Source organism: Dermacentor albipictus, chromosome 7 (assembly GCF_038994185.2).
Source record: "Dermacentor albipictus isolate Rhodes 1998 colony chromosome 7, USDA_Dalb.pri_finalv2, whole genome shotgun sequence".
NCBI classification, from domain to species: Eukaryota; Metazoa; Arthropoda; class Arachnida; order Ixodida; family Ixodidae; genus Dermacentor; species Dermacentor albipictus.
Window position 1 is genome coordinate 36,738,673 of NC_091827.1, and position 22,540 is coordinate 36,761,212.

General features: G+C 47.8%; 1 protein-coding gene across 3 annotated transcripts in view; it reads left to right on the forward strand.

The window, feature by feature from the left end:
- Positions 1–22,540, forward strand: part of pros (homeobox protein prospero) — a 250,832-nt gene that overhangs the window by 66,175 nt on the left and 162,117 nt on the right. For all 3 annotated transcript variants that reach the window (XM_065436662.1, XM_065436663.2, XM_070521903.1), the window contains exon 2: positions 22,190–22,253. The gene's annotated coding sequence lies outside the window, so the exon portion shown is untranslated. The remainder of the gene's footprint in view (positions 1–22,189; positions 22,254–22,540) is intronic.

The window sequence follows — 22,540 nt, forward strand, 5'->3', positions numbered from 1 at the left end:
TTAAAGAGAGGGGAAGGGGACCCAAAGTGACAAGAAAGAGGAGATAGAGAGAGAAAGTCCGAGCACAAATACACAATCACTGTACCACACAGTCATAGGTAGTAGTACAGAGGGTCAAAACCTATAGTGAAACGGATAGTCGCTTTTATTCTCAGCATCCCCCTCCTACCTCTTCTTCCTGGCAACGTATATTACTGATGAAAATAAATCATTATAATCATCATAGCGCCAGTGTTACCGCCCCTGCGATTCAACTTGCCTGCAGGCCTCATGCAGGCAAGCGCGACTGGGAGCAGCTCGTACCTGGGACCGCTAGCAGTAAACCGAAACAGAAAATAACAAGTCATTGTCAGATGAAACAGCGTTCTTTTCGAAAAGTCTTGCCTGTCTCACGCTTGACGCTTTAAGAAGAAGACGCATAGACGATGACATCGCCCTAAGCATTTTAACACCTTTATGAGTGTATATAAAGCATACTTGGTATGACCAATACTTAAAGGGACTCGCAACCAGTTTTCATGGTACTTCACTTTTTCAGTGCAATGGAAAGCTTACCGGTCAGGATGTCCAATCGTGAAGTGCTAACGCGGAAAACGCCGCGGATCATTTTTTTACCAGAATTTTTCGATCTGCAGTGAGGATGTATTCGTTCGCTGGAAGCATGCTGAGAACGATGATAGGTGAGCGCGATAGCGATTATACGCCGGCATTAGTGGGAGGCACACGACAAGTGCGCCCATACGTGTAATAAACTATTATTTTGTATATCAAGTCGATGTTCATGCGATTCATGTTTTCCAAAAGTGTTAAAATATTTCTGCGATAATAGCTACGTGTTTTTGTGGGCTCCTGTCCAACGGCCTTGGTGTTTAGCCAGCCAAAACGAAACCAGTCGGATCGAAAACGAAACTACGCCTTTACACCTGATACGGAGTTCAGCGGTTTGCCGTAACCACGCGTGGTTTTTTTTATTTCCGAAGCATAGAATAATGCGCGAGTGTCTAATAATATACCAACTGCAATTTTAAGCAATAATTATGTTGGACTTAATAACAGTCGATTTACCTACAGTAATCTCATAGAATGCATTCGAAGTGGCAAGATTTCACCGCCAGGTCTCACCACTTTCTGGTTTTCGAGACTTCCTTTGCCAATTGAAAATTATAATTCCTGCTTAAACCGCGAACAGCATGCTAGATTCTATCACTCTAAATCACGGCCATTTCATTTCCATCAACGTCTCGCAACAGATTCTGACCAGTTGTCAGTCCCTTTAACCGCTTACCCTTAAGGGGTCGAACTAGGGATGTCGCTCTAAAGAGAGTCGACGTTTCGACGAGGGGTCTCGTCTCCGTCAATGCTGCTCTGCAGTGACGAGATGCAATCAATGATGAGGACGAATGAAGGTTTTTTTTTTATCGGTGACTCTTTGTGGCAAGTAAACATAACGATAGCGGCGACATCCACTGCTGACCTGATGCCGTTGTTGCCCTAAAACAATTAAGCGCCCTTTTCGAAGCGTTGTCTCCAGCAACATTCCTTTTTCGGTCCCGGTTATTCACTTCGAGCATCTATCTTCCGGCAGATATATATCCCGTACAAAAGTTATTATAGACGTACCGTTTCCTGTCTATTGGCTTTCTGTTGCCTTCAAAAGTGTGTTTGTTTGGATGCAATTGAACGGCATGCGTTATTTCTGTAGGGCTGTGAACGTTTGGGATGTTTGGATTTTACCCTCAGAGTGCGACCGAACCATTGATAGGAACCAATTAAGCTTTTTTTTTGTGACGAATTTTCTTTGTGGTCATGATGACAGCGACGAAAGACGACACGAGAATCGGTACAAATAAACTTTCCCATAGCTACCGCTGTCAAATTCTCCTGTCAGATATTTCGGTGCGCACCGTGGTGACCATGAATAATACACATGCGTTCAACTGCGGCTGCTCCCATCGCAGATGCAGTTCGAGTTCATGCTCCGTGTACAACAAAATTAGTCATAGTCTTCAAGGTGAGGGTGTCACAGTAGTTTTAAGTTCGAAGTTTATTTTCTTTCTTTGATACGGAAAGAGAAAGCAGGAGCTAAAGGTCATATGGCCTGGCAGGGGCTCTTGCTCCTAAGCGCGTTCGGTTTACATGATAATTCAACGTACGAAAAGAGCAAACATAACAACAACGAGCAAGTACGATGTAGAAAAAACACAAATAAACAAGATAGTTTGTACATTATACAGTGACTATGTGAAAAGACATCTTATGCTTATGCAGTACAGTATTTGGTCCCTGCGGTGAACTTCATTTCTCCTAGGTGTTTCTCCTATATTCGCCTCCTATTGCTCGCCCATCATTAGCCACCGGTCAGTGAACGTTCACACTTCTGGTACTCTTCGAGTTGTACAACTCTCAATAATGGGACGTGTACAGACGAGGCCCTTCAGCGTGCAAGGAATGATATGACCAGATTTCGGATAGGCTGCATGGCAAATAGGCGGGAAATTCGGACGAACGCTTTATCGGCCTGGGGACGATGGGTTGGAGACCCGGCTTCATTGGAAGAGGTGCGATTCGCTCGTTACGCGGTCTCCAACCACCCTCTATACAGAGAAGAGTCTGAGAAAGAACCCAAATCTGTTGTCAGGACAAAGTGAACACTGTAAAATAATTTACACCCTTAAAAGAGGGTGTAAACGTGTCTATAACTCCCACCGTTAGGGTGTCGGTTATATCGCACCTTAAGGGTGGGAGTTACAGACACATTTGCACCCCTTTTCACATTTAGGGGTGTAAATTATCTTACAGTGGTCTGCGTTATGACTGCTGCCTCCTCGAGAGGCATTGTTCTTCTCGGCCAAGTGACGCCATCTAGGATTTAAATTTGAGACAGTCATTATAAGGCTTGGACCTTCACTTACCGCACAAGGCAATAGCGAGTCGAAAATACTGTTAGTATACCCGCTCAAAAGAAACGATAGGAAAGAATAAAACATAAGAAACACCGGCGATCATTTCGTATTTTGTTTTCCTTGAAACGCAAGATATATTCGATGAAACGAAGTTTCCAACTAGCTGAACCTTTTGCACGAACCACCAATCCCACTAACTGGTTAAAGTTCGAAACACATGTTCATGCACACCACCGTATGCGTTATACCACCGGGTGCTGTTACCAACCCGGCATCCAACAAGTTTCCAACGATATTCCAAACGGTCCAGACAGCGTCGCTTTATCGACCCGTCGCCCGATCAGACAGGAGAGCCTTGGCACTCATGCGTGTACGGGATCAATTGCAGCGGGAAACGTGCATGATCCGGCACCGCGACCAGTCGTACCAATAACTGCATCCATCAGGTTTTCCAAACGTGTCGCAACACATATTGACACCTCCGGCGCGGTCCTAATCGGACGCCACGGAGTGGCGTTCCACGCGCTTTTGCCGCCGAAAGAGTCACAGGCACTCACCCGGCTTGCCGGACTTTGGCCGGCGGCACCCAATGCTAAGCGATGGCTGCCCCCCTAACGCACAAGTTACGACCTACGCCGGCTGTCCCGCACGCGTGAGACCTGCCCGTTACCCTTTCCTCTTTTCGTGTGCGTCCTCTCCTCCTCTTGTTACCCCCTCCCCCTCTTTCTAGTCCAGCGCGGGCGGCGCTGCCGAAGCAGCGCCATCCTCGCCGCCGAAGGCGACGGCGAAACTTGGGAGGCACGGGTCGGCGGCGGCGGCGGCGGGGCGTCCCACGGCCGCAACTTCTTATCGCGACGCCGTCCAATGGGAGATCGTCTCCGGTTTCCTTGGGGCGGCTCCTCGTCGTCGCGTTCGCCCCGGCTGGGCGAGGTTTTGGGGGGGGAGAGTCCCTGCTCGCCTCCCCCCCCCGCCCTCCGTTCGCTCCATCTTTACTTCCTCCCCCTCCCCCCCTTCCACCTCCAACTCTCCGGCTCGGCGCGCTCTCACGCGGATGCCTCCACTAGGTGGAGGGAGGCTCGTGGTGGCGTGAAACAATAACGGCGGCCTCCTGTCCAGGCCTGCCTGCCCAGCGCTGATTCCACTACAGCTCGCTTCTTTTCTTTTGCGGAACGCCGTGTCCTGTGTTCTTTCTCTCTCGGCGGCGACACAATGCGCCCCCGCCGTCGCTGCGTACAAGTGGCATCCGCTTTTCCCAAGCTCTCGGTACCGCTTGCCAGGGCTGTCTGCAATAAATCCCGCGCCGCCTTCGTTCCGCGGAGCGACATTGGCCGGCTAGCGGCTTGCTCTTTGTGCGTCTCTACGCGAGCCGCAATCCAACGACCTCAAGGCCGCGATGCGAGGCCCGTCTCGCGTCGCTACGCGTTTTGCGGCGGTCGTCGTCGAGCGCCTTTCCTCTTGCTGCGCATGCGTGGTGGGGCGAGATATCCCCGCTGAGATTGCTGCCGACTGCATCGGGTGGTTTAGAATGTGTGCCGTTGTACAGACGTGGCGTTAAGCCAGGTATGTTTTTTTTTTTTTTTTAGTCCGGCTTGCGGGTTCAATTGCGGATGTCGGTGGGCGACGGTGTCGTCTGCCGGGCGCCGGCGGCTGCGCCTATGCGTCGACCGCAAAAGCAATGCGAGACGCCTTTGCACGTCGGGGGTCTGTCAGCGTGTCAGCGAGTTTGTACGCGAGGATTCCAGCTAAGGAATAGTGCGCGCAACGTTGCGGTGAAGTAAATGGATATATACAGTTTGTCCGAACGAACAAATTGTCGTCCTTGTTGCATGTGCGATCGATTAGAGGAAGTAAAGCGTTTAAGGAGGAGGGGAGAAAGAGGCTAATTACAAGGGGTGAAGTCAAGCATGGATTGCCCCTCCCCCCTCCCAATTGCGTCTCGCTTTTCAGGCGACCTGTACTCAATGAATAAAGCGTACAGCGTCGCTCGCTAAAGCATACAGAGAACAAAAAGAGAGGTCGCCACACTTCGACGTGAAATCTTGCACCCCTGCCACAACGAGCCGACCGCTGGGCACTTGGGCTACACACTCGCACATTGGCACGGATTCGGCAGAATGACTACTGGCCGAGGCTTATACTGCGGTAGTTAAACGTTACGTTCAGAGATGTCTGGATTGCCAGCGTCGCAAACCGCCATCCATCAAGCCGGCCGGCCTACTGCACCCTGTTCAAGTACCGGCCACACCATTTGGTCAAGCGTGCATGGATTTTCTGGGCCCCTTCCCAACCTCTACTACCTTCAATAGGTGGATAATCATCGCCACAGATTATCTGACTACAGATATGCCGTGACAGGGGCTGTGCAACGGGCAACCGCAGATGAATCGGCACGATTTTTTTTTTTTTTCGAATCCATCGTTTCAATGCACGGGGGCTCCCGCAGTTCAGCACGGACTGAGATACTGTGTTCGCGGCCAAGTTTTTGGATATCGTTCTACGCCGAAGTGGTACCGCCCACTGGAAGACAACGGCGTATCACCCCCAAACAAACGGACTGACGGAACGACTCGATAGGGCACTGGCTTACGTGATAAGCACGCACGTATAGATGTGTAGAGGACAAGAACTGGGACGAGGTTTCACCTTATGTCAGCTTCGCGTGCAATACGCCTCGTCAAACCACCACTCGCAAGACACCCTTCAGCCTCGTATACGGCAGTGAGGTTACGACAACATTAGACGCAGTGCGGAAAGAAAGAAGAATGATAGGTGTAACGTTAAGGGATAAGAAAAGAGCAGATTGGGTGAGGGAACAAACGCGAGTTAATGACGTCTCAGTTGAAATCAAGAAAAAGAAATGGGCATGCGCAGGACATGTAATGAGGAGGGAAGATAACCGATGGTCATTAAGGGTTACGGACTGGATCCCAAGGGAAGGGAAGCGTAGCAGGGGGCGGCAGAAAGTTAGGTGGGCGGATGAGATTAAGAAGTTTGCAGGGACGACATGGCCACAATTAGTACATGACCGGGGTTGTTGGAGAAGTATGGGAGAGGTCTTTGCCCTGCAGTGGGCGTAACCAGGCTGCTGCTGCTGCTGCTGCTGCTGCTGCTGCTGCTGCTGCTGCTGCTGCTGCTGCTGCTGATGATGATGATGATGATGATGACGATGAGACGCAGTGCTCCCTGATGAATCTGATGACAACGAGACGGGATTCTGAAGAGATCGTACAACGAGCACGCTATATATAGGCAGCTTGCGCGTCTGCGAATCCACGTAGAAGGGGACTGTGACGCCAGACGCTGCAGTCTTCGGCACAGACCCGTAACATACAACATCGGCGACGAAGTGTGGGTCTGGACACCTATTCGTCAGCTCGCTGAAAAGTTCCTGCGAAAATACTTCGGGCTCTACATAGTTCTCCGACGCATGAGTGACGTCAACTACACGAAGTTGTTCCAGAAGGCTCTCACTGTTGAAAGCGCCGACGGCATTTACCCGGGGTCGTTCACGTGCTTCGTATGAAGCCGTACTATGAAGACTGACAAGACTGCGCAGTTTTATTTATCGCTGTTTTCCAAGGCTCTACCATATAGGGACGATGATATTTTCTAAAGTGGGAAATGGCGCAACTATATTTGGCACAGCTATGTTGCTGCGGGTATGTGCCAGTGAGGACGAGGTTGAAGTAGCGCGCGTTTTTGGGCTAAGCGTGGTGACGAAGAAGACGTTGTTGGTTTTATGCGAAGCATATTACTAGAGCTCAACCCAGCCCAACTGGCGACGCTTGACCAGGCCCGGCGAGCCGCTGTAACCAGTGGGGCCCTGGAGAAGGGGCTCCACCCACCTTACCAAACAGTCTCTGTTGCAATAAACGTTTACTCTCTCTCTCAGGCGCGGCGGTGTCGCCTTCAAGGCTGACCACGTGACACCGTGACGTCACGACAGAGGAGAAACGGGGCTCCAACTCGCGCCGTCGCTCGCGGCGTCGCGGCGGTATATGAGCAGCTGCGCTTGCCTCTGCTAGACACTCACGAGGTGAGATGCCTCCTGGAGACAGAGCTGCTCGTTGGAATGAGAAGCGAAGGTTGCGGCGTGCTACAGAGACTGATGAAGAGCGGGAAGAACGTCTGGCCAAGCAACGTGCTCAGTATGCGGCTCGGCGACAAGTTATTACCAAGTTTAGCCACCAATATGCTTCGCATCTGACTGGGCTTAACCAAGCTAAGCCTCAGCCAATTTTTCTTTGATGACTGATAAGGTGTATTTCTTGGTGGTGCTGCTCCGCGAAGATGTGCCAATTTTGAAGAATACCCCGTACCTCCACCAGAGCGACGTGGGATCGATGAGGACGCGGAGCAATGTGATGCCATTAGGTAGCATACGAGGGTACTTTGGCCACGTGCTTGCTCTCCAAAGTTCACGTGATAGGTGACGCCATCGGGCAAAAAGGATGTTCCACATCCGCCCACCATAGCTCTGTGTGGCGCTGGCTAACACTTCCCAGGTAACTCCCGAGACTATAGATCTAGTAAACAATAAGTACCCAAGTTAGCGGACGAATTCATGGCCGTCAACGTAGCAGAACTGGTATAGTGCAAGGCACGCGTAAGAAGGAGCTTGTGGGTTCGACTCCCACCAGCGACACGTCCACTTTCATTTATCTTTATTGTTTTGTACATTTCCATTTCAACCACAGCTAATTCCCCCGATACTTGCCTTGGCTTCCTTGCCTGTTGGCTTTATATGACCATGATTAACAAAATTAAAAATCGAGCCCCCTCGGTTTCCCTCCTCCCTTTTTCTATATATATATATATATACATAGCGCAAGCAGCGTTCCCCCAGCAAAGCGCTGGGTAGGATGACTCCGTATATTGTCCCTCTTCTTCGTTAGAATATATATACGTGCATATGTATGTATATTACACGTAAGGTCAATATATACATGACGGGATGTCTACACGAGTACAACATTGCGTGCGAGTTGCAGTATGGTGGGTCATATACTTCAATGCGGGCGTGGATATCTTGCAGCAGACCTCTTATCGCGATGTTGCATTGTCCTCTATAGTCATTTAGCGATCATCAGACTCCTGCGGCAACTTCAGTTCCGCGTTCCGTGTCTAATTTGGTGAACAAGCGTGGCCTGGCTGACGCTGCATTTGGTGAGGAAATTGCCTAAGTCGACTTCTATTTATACGTGGTCATATATGTACTTATACTTGCGGCCGCTTCAGAAGAGATAAAACCACCGTGATGGGCACCGGAGTTGCTCTCGTCGTTTGAGTAATTGTCGGTCGTAATAAGCCCAGCGACCTCAATCAGTGCTGATAGTGACGTTATACACGTAGGGGGACCTCTCTTCGGAAGCCACCCATGACTGCGCTCCCAGAGTCTTGTAAATCAACCGCGCAACTCCCTCCTCTCGCTTCGTTTTTTTTTTTCGCAGCGTTGTCTAAACGTGGACATTTGCTCTATGACATAGTCAGCGAGTCGTTCTGCGTTATCCGACTCTGTAAAACTTCCGAGGCTGATATTAGCTCTTATCTCGTGCAAGATGTCCGCGCGAAACTATACGTTATCGAAATGCGAAGGTCAAGCAATGTTTGCTCTACGCAACGTGCCTGCGATATATGCCGTTCACTGCTGATTGACCTTCTATCCCTCATCCCCACTACCCTCCACACCCACTACCCTCCACACACACACACACACACACACACACACACACACACACACACACACACACACACACACACACACACACACACACACACACACACACACACACACACGCACGCACGCACGCGCACGCACACACACACACACACACACACACACACACACACACACACACACACACACACACACACACACACGCACGCACGCACGCACGCACGCACGCACGCACGCACGCACACACACACACACACACACACACACACACACACACACACACACACACACACACACACACACACACACACACACACACACTTGGGACGTTCCGTGCCATCAGCCTATATCACCATCATCTCTTTATGTTCACCTGCAGGATAAGGGCCTCTCCCTGCGCTCTCCAATTACCCCTGTCTTGCGCTAGCTGATTCCAACTTGCGACTGTAAACTTCCTGTAATTTCATCACCCGACCTAGTTTCCTGCCGTCCTCGACAGCGCTTCCCTTCCCTCGACACCCATACTGTAACTCAAATGGTCCACCGGTTATCTACACTACGCGTTACGCGGTCTGCCAAGGTCCATTTTCTTTCTCAACTGGAATATTGGATTTCCCCGTTTTCTCTCTGATTCACACCGCTCTCTTCATATATGTCTTAACGTTACTCTTAACATTTGTCGTTCCGTCACTCTTTTCGAGGTCCTTAACTGGTTCTCGAAATTATTGGTTGACCTCCAAGTTTCTGCCCCATGTGTTGGCAACGGTAGATCGCAATAATACACTTTTCTTTTCAGTGACAGTGGTGAGCTCCCAGTCAGGATTTGGGTAATGCCTGCCGTAGGCACTCCGACCCATTTTTATTAAGGCGGAAGCTTAAAGTGCCTCATGGGTCGTAAAACCCGTTGTACGGCGTTATCGAAAAATTGACCGTCCGACGTTATGGCACAAAGATTAAGTGGCACTATAAATGGGGAGTCGAACTCACGGCCTTTGGTGTTAATTAAGGTGTGGTTAATTAAGGCACAGTTAATTAATATAGAAGTTTTAGGGCACTGGAGCCCATGATCTTTGGGGAGAGACAGGTAATAGGAAGTAACAATGCATTCGAATGAGAATGTCAAGTAATTTATTGAATGCCTCGTTAGCGCGAAGGCTTTCTCCTTCGTTATCTTTAGCGTATGCTAAAGTGACTGTGAACTTTTTTCTTCTGTAAATTTGATTCTCATGAGTAGGGTTTTTAGATAAACGTACTCCTGTACAGACTCTGTAGAGGCTGACTGGCGATCCTGAATTCTTGTTCCCTTGCCAGGCTATTGAACATTATATTCGCCTTCTGCATATTAATCTTCAACCCCACTCTTGAACCTTCTCTTTTAAGGTCCTCAATAATTTGTTGTAACTCGTCCCAAGTGTTGCTGAACAGGACGATGTCATCTGCAAACCGAAGGTTACCGAGATATTCGCCGTTGATCCTTACTCCCAAGCCTTCCCAGTTTAATAGCTTGAATACTTCTTCCAAGCATGCAGTGAATAGCGTTGGAGAGATTGTGTCTCCCTGTCTGATTCCTTTCTTTATAGGTATCTTTCTAGTTTTCTTCAGGAGAATTAAGGTAGCTGTGGAATCTCTGTAGATATTTTCCAAGTTATTTGCGCGAGCTTCCTGTACTCCTTGATTACGTAATGCCTCTATGACTGCTAGTATCTTTACTGAATCAAATGCCTTTTCGTAATCTATGAAGGCTATATAGAAAGGCTGATTGCACTCTGCGGATTTCTCGATTGCCTGATTGGCGACATGGATATGATCCACTGTAACGTATCCGTTCCTGAAGCAAGCCTGTTTTCTTGGTTGTCGAAATTCCAGGGTTGCCCTTATTTTATTGAACATTATCTTGGTAAATATTTTATACAACATTGGAAGTAAACTAATGGGCCTATAATTGTTCAATTATTTAGCGTCTCCCGTTTTCTGTATTAGTATAATGTTGGCATTCTTCCAGTTCTCTGGGACCCTTGCAGACATGAGACAGTTCGTATAGAGGGCCGCCAGCTTTTCAAGCATGATGTCTCCTCCACCTTTGATTAAATCGACTGTTATTCCATCTTCTCCTGCCAATTTTCCCCGTTTCATGTCTTGCAAGGCCCTTCTAACTTCATCGCTAGTTATAGGAGGAGCCTCTGTAACCTGTTCGTTGCTGCTTCGAATGGAGGTATCATGGCTGCTCTGGGTACTATACAAGTCAGTATGGAATTATTCTGTTGCTTTTACTATGTCATCGAAATTGCACATGCCATTACCCTGCTTGTCTTCAAGTGCATACATCCTTCCTTGTCCTATGACAAGTTCTCTTCCGACTGATTTCATGCTGCGGCAATTTTTTTTTCTGCTTTCTCAGTCTCAGTGCCAATATATGACTGACTATCGGTAATGACTGTGCAGTGAGCCAGCCCATTAGCGGCATTGCTTCTTCAAACGAGAGTGCAATTTGAAATACGACGTTCTTTGTTCCGGGTCTACGTCATGCGGCAAACTGTGCTATCTGGAACAATATGAAGGTGATTGCGGTAGGCATCAGCCAAGTGGAACGTACATTGCTGTTCTAAATTCACCGTGACTGCAGCAGCCAGATCATACTTTGTTTACTGATGCCATACCTCTAACCTACCTTGACGTCTCTCTCGTAAACCTCGTCCCCATATACTGCTCAATACACAAGCGATTATTTCGCTTCGCCGAACATCTGAAAAAAAAAAAACTGAAAATATTGATGCTTTTCATTTGCAAACTGCGCATGTATAATGAATGGCCTTTGGTGTGTCTGACGTTCCTTGTCAAATGACCTGCATAGGGGTACACATTTTCTTAAGCTTCAATGATTATTTCTTTTACCAGTGAACACAGGAAGGCGTCGCAAAAAAGCAATTATATCACTAGCCACATATTTTTTTACGTATATGTCGTATACGCTCTCTATGGCGCGTCGAACCTTCGCCATTCAAGTAGCGCAAATGTATAGCCGAAGTAACTGATCCTGAGACTATAGGTTACACGCACAGGCAAACCTCGATTTAACGAATCCCGATATTGTGAGGATTTTCGATTTTACGCAGCTGTCCCGATTCCTCGACACATATTCACAGAGCCTAATGCGTTAACGGATTCGAAGCAACGAAGTGAACTTCGCAGCCGATATACAGAAGCTTTATAGCAGCGTATCACTCTTCATATCATTCCACTTAAATTTCACAAAGTGTAACATCCTGATCTCGTTCTACACAGGTTCCAAATAATAAGTTGCACATATTTGCACAAATGTTCCACTTTCCTTTTGAAGATTACGTAGAACGGCATTAAGAGTTCACGACAAGTTCGTACGGAGGGAAAACAATTATTTCCCCCCTGAATAAACATGGTATCGTAAAAAAGAATGTTCTCGATTTAACGAATTAATTACCCGCCGTGGTTGCTCAGTGGCTATGGTGTTGAGCTGCTGAGCACGAGGTCGCGGGATCGAATCCCGGCCACGGCGGCCGCATTTCGATGGGGGCGAAATGCGAAAACACCCGTGTGCTTAGATTTAGGTGCACGTTAAAGAACCCCAGGTGGTCGAAATTTCTGGAGTCCTCCACTACGGCGTGCCTCATCATCAGCATGTGGTTTTGGCATGTAAAACCCCATAATTTAATTAATTAATTTAACGAATTAATTCTGGCTTCCTATCGATCTCGTTAAATCGAAGTTTCATTGTAATCTATACAGTGGCAAGTGTACGCATGTATGTGGATAATCCAACACTCTATCTTTTCCATACTTTGTTTCTTCCACGATTACGCCATATAGAGATGCTGTCGAAGCTTCAATGTTTTTGGAGGAGCTCCATCGGCGGCGCCTATTGGTGGAATACATCTCCCCACCTTCAGATAAATAGACCTGTCTGTCTATCGATAGGCGTCGTTCCGTATCGGCCTCGTCACCGGGGGTTTCCTTCTTTTACTGCCGCCGCATCACCCGTGTATACGCCCCCAGATGACTTATAAGTATACGCGCCCTTGATTTATTAGCACCGAACAATGCCTCCATTGTGTACTTTCTGTCAACGCGTGCTCAAACGCATGCGCTATATAGCCCTGCACTACTGTCCTCGCTGACAAGGAAGCTGTCGCGGATCGAAGAGGAAAACAACAAACAACGAGTCGCTGGAACGGAGGAGCGGTCGATATAAATATGTTCGTTTTGTGCGAAAGCGCACACGCTACTAAAACCTGCGCGTGTGTAATTTTTACGCCGTCATATTATGCAGGGCTCAGGTGTGGCGCGCGTAATCTCTTTCCAAATGCCGGTGCGAGCCGAAACGTCTATTAACGCGCAATTAGCTGCTGAAGCGGCTGGCGCAGTTCCTCCCCCCCCCCCCCCCCCCCCGTTGGCCAACGACTTCATTATGCAGGAACAACGACGACAGGGAACAACAACGAATAACAACCGTAGTGTAGGCAAAATAGGCCGTGTACACACCGATAGTTCACGGAGTGAAGAATGCAGCCGCACGCATCAAGCTTATTCCGTGTCGCGCATATCGCGCGGGAACCTTGTGCGCATGCGCGCGTGTATGCACGTATACTTCGCAACTCCCCCCCCCCCCCCCCTCCTTCCCGAGTCAAAGCCCTCCTTCTAGACGGCCGTGTCACACCTACTGTGATACATTATAACGATGCATCTGGGATGCTTGTCTATTTGCCGCGACATAAAAATCGGCGGCTGGCCCGCGTGTATATAGTTTGCATAACGAGCTAATGATTGGTCACGGAACTGCCGCTTTGCTGCGGAGTTGTTATGGAGCGGTTAGGAGGCGGAAAGGAGAGCGGAGCGAAACTTGGAAAACAAAAAAAAAATGGCTGTGGTTTAGCTAAGGTTAAGCCCAGGATGCGAAGCATACTAGCCTATTATTTTGGTTGTTGAACCACTGTTTAGCCTGGTGAACTGCTGCTGCTTGGCTACATTTGGTTCGGCTAGACGAAGAAACAACTCATGCAGGCGAGCGCACGAGCTGAGACCCAGCTATGTAGCTACGCGGCCGCAAGCGAGCGCACGAGTTGAGCCTCCGCCTTTGCAGCTGTTATGACGTCATATGGCAGCTACGCGGCCGCGCGCGGCGCATCAAGGAAGAGCGTGGTTGTGCGGCTAGTATGCTTCGCATAAAAGTGAGTCCTGGAATAGTATAGGCCTATTGAACGGCACAGCAGTGTGTTGTGTGAACGTGCAGCATTTTATATTGCGCCACTGATGAAAAGTATTTCGTCGTAGCCGGCCTCAGTTTATGCGTGAAACTACGCCTGCACTTTATAGGCTATAAAGTATGCATAAGGCAGCGTTGCCAGCACTATATCAGTTTGTCGGCATATTAAGTAAGCCCTCACTCACGCGAGCAAACGCAAACAGACAAAAAAACTGCGATTGCCTATAGCCTTAAAGATCCTTTACGGAAGTCGTTGTATGCACAGAAACCGAGCTCTATTTCTACAAACTTTCTGCTGCCTTCAAGTGTCTTTGTGTCAAGAAGACAACACAGTATCAGGTATCATTTTTGGAAGGTATTACGTCCTGCCCCACTCAAAGCCTTCAACTATATATAAGTACAATATTCGACATCCTTGAGAATCAACAGGCTACGCATATTATATCCGCTAGAGAGTTCAATCATCGCCCATCCGACGGCGCTTGAGGGGGCACGGAATGATTCCGTTATATTGAGGATTTCGTAAAATCTGGAAAGTCCCTACTGGTGACCAATCGTTCATTCTATTCACTAAATCTAAAAATAAAGAAATATTGCTCAAAGTGACGTTCCGGAGTATCCAATTTCCCATCCTATTTTCGCTCGCGTTCGAACGATTTCACTTCGTAACGCGTCTTATAGTCTAATTGCGAGAGAACCGACTATAGTACTCGAGAACTTTTTGGCTGTTGCACGTTCGAAGCTAATGTCACAACGCAAACTAAGCAACAACAGAAAAAAGAAAGGAAAACGGCCAAATCATCTTATAAGCGCACCATATGGGCATCACCTACAGCCAAAAGGACAGGACGTCTGTGAAGAAAGCATGCAGAGAAGCGTATATGAGACGTCTTGAAGTACTCGATTTTACTCTGTCTGCTCTTTCATATAGGGGGCATCTGCGGGGTATCCCAAAGCGCGCGCACACAGAGAAGAAGACCTATACCGTAGTTGATTTGTGGCTATGGTGTTGGGCTGCTGAGCACGAGGTCGCGGGATCGAATCCCGGCCACGGCGGCCGCATTTCGATGGGGGCGAAATGCGAAAGCACCCGTGTGCTTAGATTTAGGTGCACGTTAAAGAACCCCAGGTGGTCGAAATTTCCGGAGTCCCCCACTACGGCGTGCCTCATAATCAGGTCGTGGTTTTGGCACGTAAAACCCTATAGTTCAATGACTATCTTTATTTTTACAGAAAAGAGAAACCAAGCGACTTGTACGACGACCCCTTATATACACAATAGAGTCTGTATTAGGCGCGCACGTGGTGATCTACAGATCGTAATCACGTGCGTCGTATACTAATGACGAAGCTTATTATACGCATAATCAGCGCAGCTGGCACGATCCGTTCACCGAACTTGTGTCTCGGGAAACGTGTACACGATGTGGCGCGGCGACCGCAGGAAACCACTTGATCGCAACTTCGCACGAACAGACGCCGCCACGCAGCGTTCACCGTAAGCTTCGACGACGGCCGCTCTGCGCATGCGTCCGTGTAAACCGAACCCACTTGTGGCTCTCGCTGTGTTACGCCTGCTTGCGTTCCGCGGAGGGTGCAGGCCGCATTTTATTTTTTCCCCGAGCTGCGGATGTGCCTGTCTGCGTTCTTTCTGTATACCTCTGTCGGGTGTATAGATGCGCGTGTGTGTGTATGTGCTCGCGCTGGTGCCAACGACCGGCAGAGCAAGCTGCAAACTTTGCTTTTGCCACTTGCTAAAGAAGCCGAGCGAAGAGCCGAACAAAACGAAATGGAATGAAAGAAAAACAGAATAAGGGGGAAAAAGAAAGCAGAAGAGAGGGAAGCTAGCTCTTTAGTTGCTGTTTCGATATGATCTCCTTTCGAGCGTGAATGTGGCTCGGCGGTGGAGCTCTGTCTTTCGGCGGAAACGTTTTTACGAGTTCAGTGCGGCATGTGGAGATATAAAAAAAAACAAAAACAAAGAAACTGTTATATAGCTGCTCCGTAACTGTCTGCCCGTGGTGACTCACATCATTAATCACTTTGATTATCAAACCTACCTGCACGCACTTGCTGCAGTGCCTCCATGAGCTACGTCCCCAAATGTTTACTATTAGGCCATTATTAGGCATGGTCAGCGACAGAGTGCATTTGTCTAGTTAGAATAAAAGCACCGCGAAATTCATAGACCTCGAGTGGCATCGTATTGGATGGCTCGCTATAGTTCGCTCACGCACTCATTCTATTGCGGTAGCAATTATAGGGACACTCGAGGCGCGCTCACGCCGTCGCCGTTGTCGACGCCGTGCTGTCACGATCACAACAGCGCATGCGCGGATCGCGCGACCCAGCCCGCCGGGACCGCACTGCCCGCGCGCCGAGTGCTGAAGGTCACGTGATCTGCTGAGCTTTTCTGAGACGCGGCACTGTTGAAGTAGTGCATAAGGAGCGGCAGTATGAAGAGTTCTCATTGGGACAAATATACGAACTTCCGGTTAGAGCAGCTCATCGCGCCAGCGCCGTGGCTGTGAGTACTCGCGGTCATCAAGTGAACTGTGTTCCTGTGCGTGGTCGGGCGCGTGACGCATTTTAGATAGTAAACGTTTTAGTTAGTAAGCGAATTATGTTTACTGCGAATGATATTTCCCAGCCTTACTTCCTGAAGTAGTAGTTCGCTGTCGCCGTGAATACTTCACCTTTCGGGTGAGACTGCAACTTTACCTCATTCTCCCATTCGGTTACTCGTTCGCTAGCACATTTGACGGCCCTCTCACTCATTCGCCCGCTCTCTCGCTCAGTCAACCAGTCAATTACTCCGTAAGTCGCAGTTGGCAGTTCACTGACTGCCTGACTAACTCGCCGTTTCAACCACTCCTTCACTAACCCTCTCGCTCTCTCTCCTTCCCTCCTGCCCTCCTTTCTTGCCATACTCATTCATTCGCTCCCTCGCTCACTCACCCAGTCACTTGTTCCACGAACGTTTATGCACCGATTCTCTCGCTTATTCACTCACATTGACGCATACCCGTTCACTCTCTCACTCGGTCACTTGTCCAGCTACGGGTTCATGCACTCACTCACTCACTCACTCACTCACTCACTCACTCACTCACTCACTCACTCACTCACTCACTCACTCACTCACTCACTCACCCTCTCACTCACTCACTCACTCACTCACTCACTCACTCACTCCGTTGAGAGATTAAACACGACGCGCACACATGCGGAGCCGATCGACTGCAGTGTTCTCCTTAATCCGTTCTCGCAGTATTATCTCCGTATATGCGTTTCGCCGCCGCATTGCGTCCCACATGGAAACGCTGCGTCTCGAGGAGCGAGAGCGATCGAAGGAGGAGCCGCGCTTCCGGTCCCGTGTCTCGGCCGCCCCGCAGTTCCTGGTTGCGAAGGAAAGCCCGCGTAGCGACGTTTCATCGCCTCCGGCTTTGCATGTGCGCCCGACAGCGAAACGCCTTGTGTGTGTGTGTAGGGGCGATGCTATTCGCGTCTACCGAACGGTGCTGGCAGGAACCATGGATTCGCGGCAAGGTGCTGTTTCTTGATCTATTTCTGTTTCTTCTGTTCCTCGGCTTTACTGAGCAAAGCAGTTGTGTCTTCATACCTTGCTGGTGAAGCAGCGCACTGACACGCACACAGTGAATACGCGCAAGAAATGACGACACTCGCTGTGTGTCTTGGCTGTGTCCGTGTCAGTGCGCGGCTTCACCAGCAAGGTATTGTGGTTAATGACCCAACTAGCCCAACTTTCCACATTACAGTAATGTCTTAGAGAACTGAGTTCGAGTCTGTAATGCTGGCATATGGAGGGTGAGGCCTGGCTGTCGTCGCTGTCAACCCCTTTCATCGCGTTTGTGCTGACAGATTATTTTCATACACATTGTCCTCTTTCCTTCCCCGTCTTATATCTACCCTTATGTCTCCAAAGGTGTGTTTCTTTTTCTATGTGATTGGTATCGGCAAATGCAAAAAAAAAGAAAAAAAAATACTTATTTCTTGGGAGCTCAGCGAGGCCAGCTTAAACCGACAAATTCGCTGTGATGTTTGTAATGCGAAGTCTTAATGCAATGTCCAGTTTCAGGTCTTAAACAGAATTTCCTCGATGCCTTTTCAGAGAGGAAATTCGGGGTTGTATATTTTTAGAACCCCTGGCCCGCACACATATTTTGATCGCGCGTGCGTACATATGACTGCGAATAAAGCTAACGCTACAAGATGTTTCGGAAAGCTTTCAGGGGCACCGAACCTTTGTTACAATGCCCGTGGAGTCAAAACTGTGCTTTCTGTGCTACAGCTGCAGAACGTGGGATGTTTCTGCAGCCGCCGCTTTTGAAATGCGGAGGCTGCGGTTTACTGTTTAAATGTTTTACTGTGTGCAAGCAAAAACTGCTGCGGGAACTACGAGCTTTGTAGAAACGTGGTTGCCCGATAAAGATAAGTACACGTGTCAATATGCAGAGCCACTCCGGGGCCTGAATGTTCTGGCTTCACGATAAAGTGCAGGCAGTCTTCTCTCGAAAGTGCCACTCGTTACCGGTGCTGTTTCAGTATTCGTGCCAGTTTGCTGAGCTTTTGAAGGAGAAAGTTCGTACGCTTAAGAATTCTCCATTTTTCTTTTAGCCTGGAATGAGCTACCATTTCCACAACGCCCAGTCTAAGCCTTGAACACCTGTGGTCTCTACGTGTAAATCACTTCAAGAACCTATACTGTTCAAAACCATAGAAGTTGCAACTTCCATGGTGTTGTAAAATATGGTATCAAACCGCCGCGTCATGTGCGCGCTGTCAATGCGCAGGCGCCAAGTTCTTTTTCTATGTTCACTCCACCTTTTCCCTTTCCCCTTTCGCTTTATATATACGTGCATTAAACACCTGTGCGTTGTTCTCGGCTAACCACTGGGTCGTCAACGTCTCCCTTCTTACATGACGGCAGCTACGCTGCCGCTGCTATGTTACACATGGTTTCGAAAAAAAGAATTCTTTCTTTCTTCTTAAGGTTGGCTCGAGGCACTATTAGCTGGATGAATAGGAAGGGGCTTTGTGGCATGTGACACCACCGGGCTTTAAAAGAGATGCCCACAACGTCCATCCGTGTATGAATCCATCTGTCCGTCTCTCCGGAACCACCAATCTATCGTCATTGATTCAGATGCAGGTGCAGCTCTTCGCAACTGACATCATGTATGATCGTCACTTCCTTTCTTTTATTACAGCGATTTGTCGCAAGGAATAGACCACAGCATCAAAGGCGAATTAAGGCATTGACGTCATTCGAGAACTCTGCACCCTACAAAAAATTAAATTATGGGGTTTAAGGTGCCAAAATCACTTTCTGATTATGAGGCACGCCGTAGTGGAGGACTCCGGAAATTTTGACCACCTGGAGTTCTTTAACGTGCACCTAAATCTAAGCACACGGGTGTTTTCGCATTTCGCCCCCATCGAAATGCGGCTGCCGCGGCCGGGATTCGATCCCGCGACCTCGTGCTCAGCAGCCCAACACCATAGCCACTGAGCAACCACGGCGGGTGCAGCCTACAAGATGTCACGAGTCGCCACGCAGCGTGACACATCGAAGGAACGCTCGTTTCGCCGGCGCAAGGCAACACGCCGGAACGCGTTTGCCCGTGCAGTCGCCTTCAGGGGGCCTTTCCAGCCTCGAGGTTCTTACGCGCTGCTTCCGCAGGAGACAACCGATCACGCGGCCTCGCAAAGCGCATCGCGAAATTCCGGCTGGCTGTCGTGTTTCCCGCAGGGGCGTCTCTTGCAGGACAGGCCGGCCGACGCTGTGTGTGCTTGTAGAACACGCGACTGTCACTTCCTTTCTTTAGTGCGATCATTATTAGTGTCAAAGTGGAAAAAAGCATATATATATATATATATATATATATATATATATATATATATATATATATATGTATATATATATATATATATATATATATATATATATATATATATATATATATATATATATATATATATATATATATATATATATATATATATATACCACTGTCAGTTGCGCTTCGAAGAGGGAGGACGTGTGGTCGTGTGAGCTCCTGAACAACGCTTTGCAACGTGGTGAAGGTGCACGGTTTAACTCATGGATCCGGGACCTCAAAGAGCCGCGGGCGGCGTAATGCTGACGCATTTCTCCCGCATTTACCGCTGCATCTACCCTGTTATATATATATATATATATATATATATATATATATATATATATATATATATATATATATATATATATATATATATATATATATATAGTTTCAGGCGTCGCACACTGACACTGTTTTGTTCGTTCCTGACCGACGCCTGTGCATGCGTTCCGAGTGAAATTGTCTGTTTTGATCGTTGAAGCTGCGTAGAACTCATTCGCCGTATTAACTTTTCCATAATATTCACATTAAATTCAATTCGGAAGTTCCGCTGTTCGATAGCTCCTATTTTATACTTTTTTTTTTACCGACTAATATGTCTTTAGGCTTTCCTTCTGCAAACTTCCTGTTCTGAAGTTAATGAATCGCAACATATCGAAGAAAATAGGCCAACTACTTTTGTCCGTAGAAAGCGAGCATACTGGTACTTTATACAGCCGAAACGACAAATCCGTATAAAAATCCAAGCCAGAACTATATACATGCACGACGTGTGAATTCACTTTTATTAGGGCAGGACTTCGATGCCGAGCTCAAGCGAAGCTTAGTAACTCAGGAGACCAATTGCAATGCATGCTCACTGACCTGGAGAGGCAAAGCAGAAGGGTGGGTCTAAAAATTAATCTGCAGAAAACTAAAGTAATGTTTAACAGTCTCGGAAGAGAACAGAAGCAGTCGGCGATGCGCTCGCAACGTCAGAACGAACTCTGTTCTGCGATCAGCGACACTTTCGCTTACTGTATTGTCAATCCCATAGTGCTGCCCCGGCTGCTGATGACGTGTTGTTCTTGCGGCTGCGGGGCCAATGGATCCAATCCCGCGTCTTGACTAACGCTGATTGACGTGTTCCTTCGGCGACGACGGGGATCCGGCCTTATATATATATATGGCGTGCGAACCCCTTGACAGATAGGGCTGAGTGGGCGCGTCAAGTGGCCTGGGAACTTTTTTGTGGGGCCGGCGCAATCTCCTCCAAGAGGAAGGACGACGTGCTCCTTCTCTCTCTCACCGGCGTCGCTCGTCTCCCGAGCGCTGACGCGAACTATACGGGTTCGTCTTTCCTGTTTGAGCCTCGCCCCCTCGTGACGTTTCTCTAGGAGGCGGGCCTGCTACGTCTTGGATACGTCGACAATTAAACCTCTAGAATACGTCTGCGGTTACAGAGCTCTTTCAAGACCGGGTCGATGTATGTGTATTTCGGTTTTCTTTGAGGCAGAAAAAAGTAGGAGAAATGTAGAAAAGGAATATAGATAGATAGATAGATAGATAGATAGATAGATAGATAGATAGATAGATAGATAGATAGATAGATAGATAGATAGATAGATAGATAGATAGATAGATAGATAGATAGACAGACAGACAGACAGACAGAGAGACAGATAGATAGATAGATAGATAGATAGATAGATAGATAGATAGATAGATAGATAGATAGATAGATAGATAGACAGACAGACAGACAGACAGACAGACAGACAGACAGACAGACAGACAGACAGACAGACAGAGAGACAGATAGATAGATAGATAGATAGATAGATAGATAGATAGATAGATAGATAGATAGATAGATAGATAGATAGATAGATAGATAGATAGATAGATAGATAGATATACGGTATTACCTGTGCATACTTTCGCTGTCTGTCTATAGATGAAACGGTTCAAAACTGAGGTCGATGTAATTAATTGAACTTCGGTGTCGTTTGAATTAGAACACAGTTGAAAACTCCCGAGGCTCCCCATAGGTATTCAAATCGCAGACCTCGTTCTTTACGGTGGACAGTATTGTGTATGTGTACTTTCCTACATAGGGCTACAACAACAACAACAACAAAAAGAACCAGTCTGGAAGATTCATAATGGGTACAACTGGATCCTTTCAATGGCGAGAGCTGCGGTAACAGAGCGTGATCAGGAAAAGGGGCAATCATCTCTAGTTTTATGACGCAATATCTTTTTTTTTTAAGAAAAGGAAAGAGATATCCGCGAGGAAGCTTTCTGCGGCGCTTAGGCTGGCGTTTCCCAAGTAAAATAACCGGTATAACCTATAGGTTCGTGCATGCAGTGACGCGAATTCACTAAATGTGAAAACGAGACGTAAATTTATTTTCGCAAAGTGTGACAGCTATTTCAGCCGTCAATTATGAAAATTTACAAGAGTCTCCTTTCTCTGTTTACATCGCAGACCGCATCGTCTGATGTCTTCCTGTGGCCGCTCATCCATGAGACTGTGACGGGCACTTGAGAAGGTACGTACTCGTCACTCGACTTTGGTCTGCATGTGGTACCATAGATAGATAGATAGATAGATAGATAGATAGATAGATAGATAGATAGATAGATAGATAGATAGATAGATAGATAGATAGATAGATAGATAGATAGATAGATAGATAGATAGATAGATAGATAGATAGATAGATAGATAGATAGATAGATAGATAGATAGATAGATAGATAGATAGATAGATAGATAGATAGATAGATAGATAGATAGATAGATAGATAGATAGATAGATAGATAATCTTAAGTGCA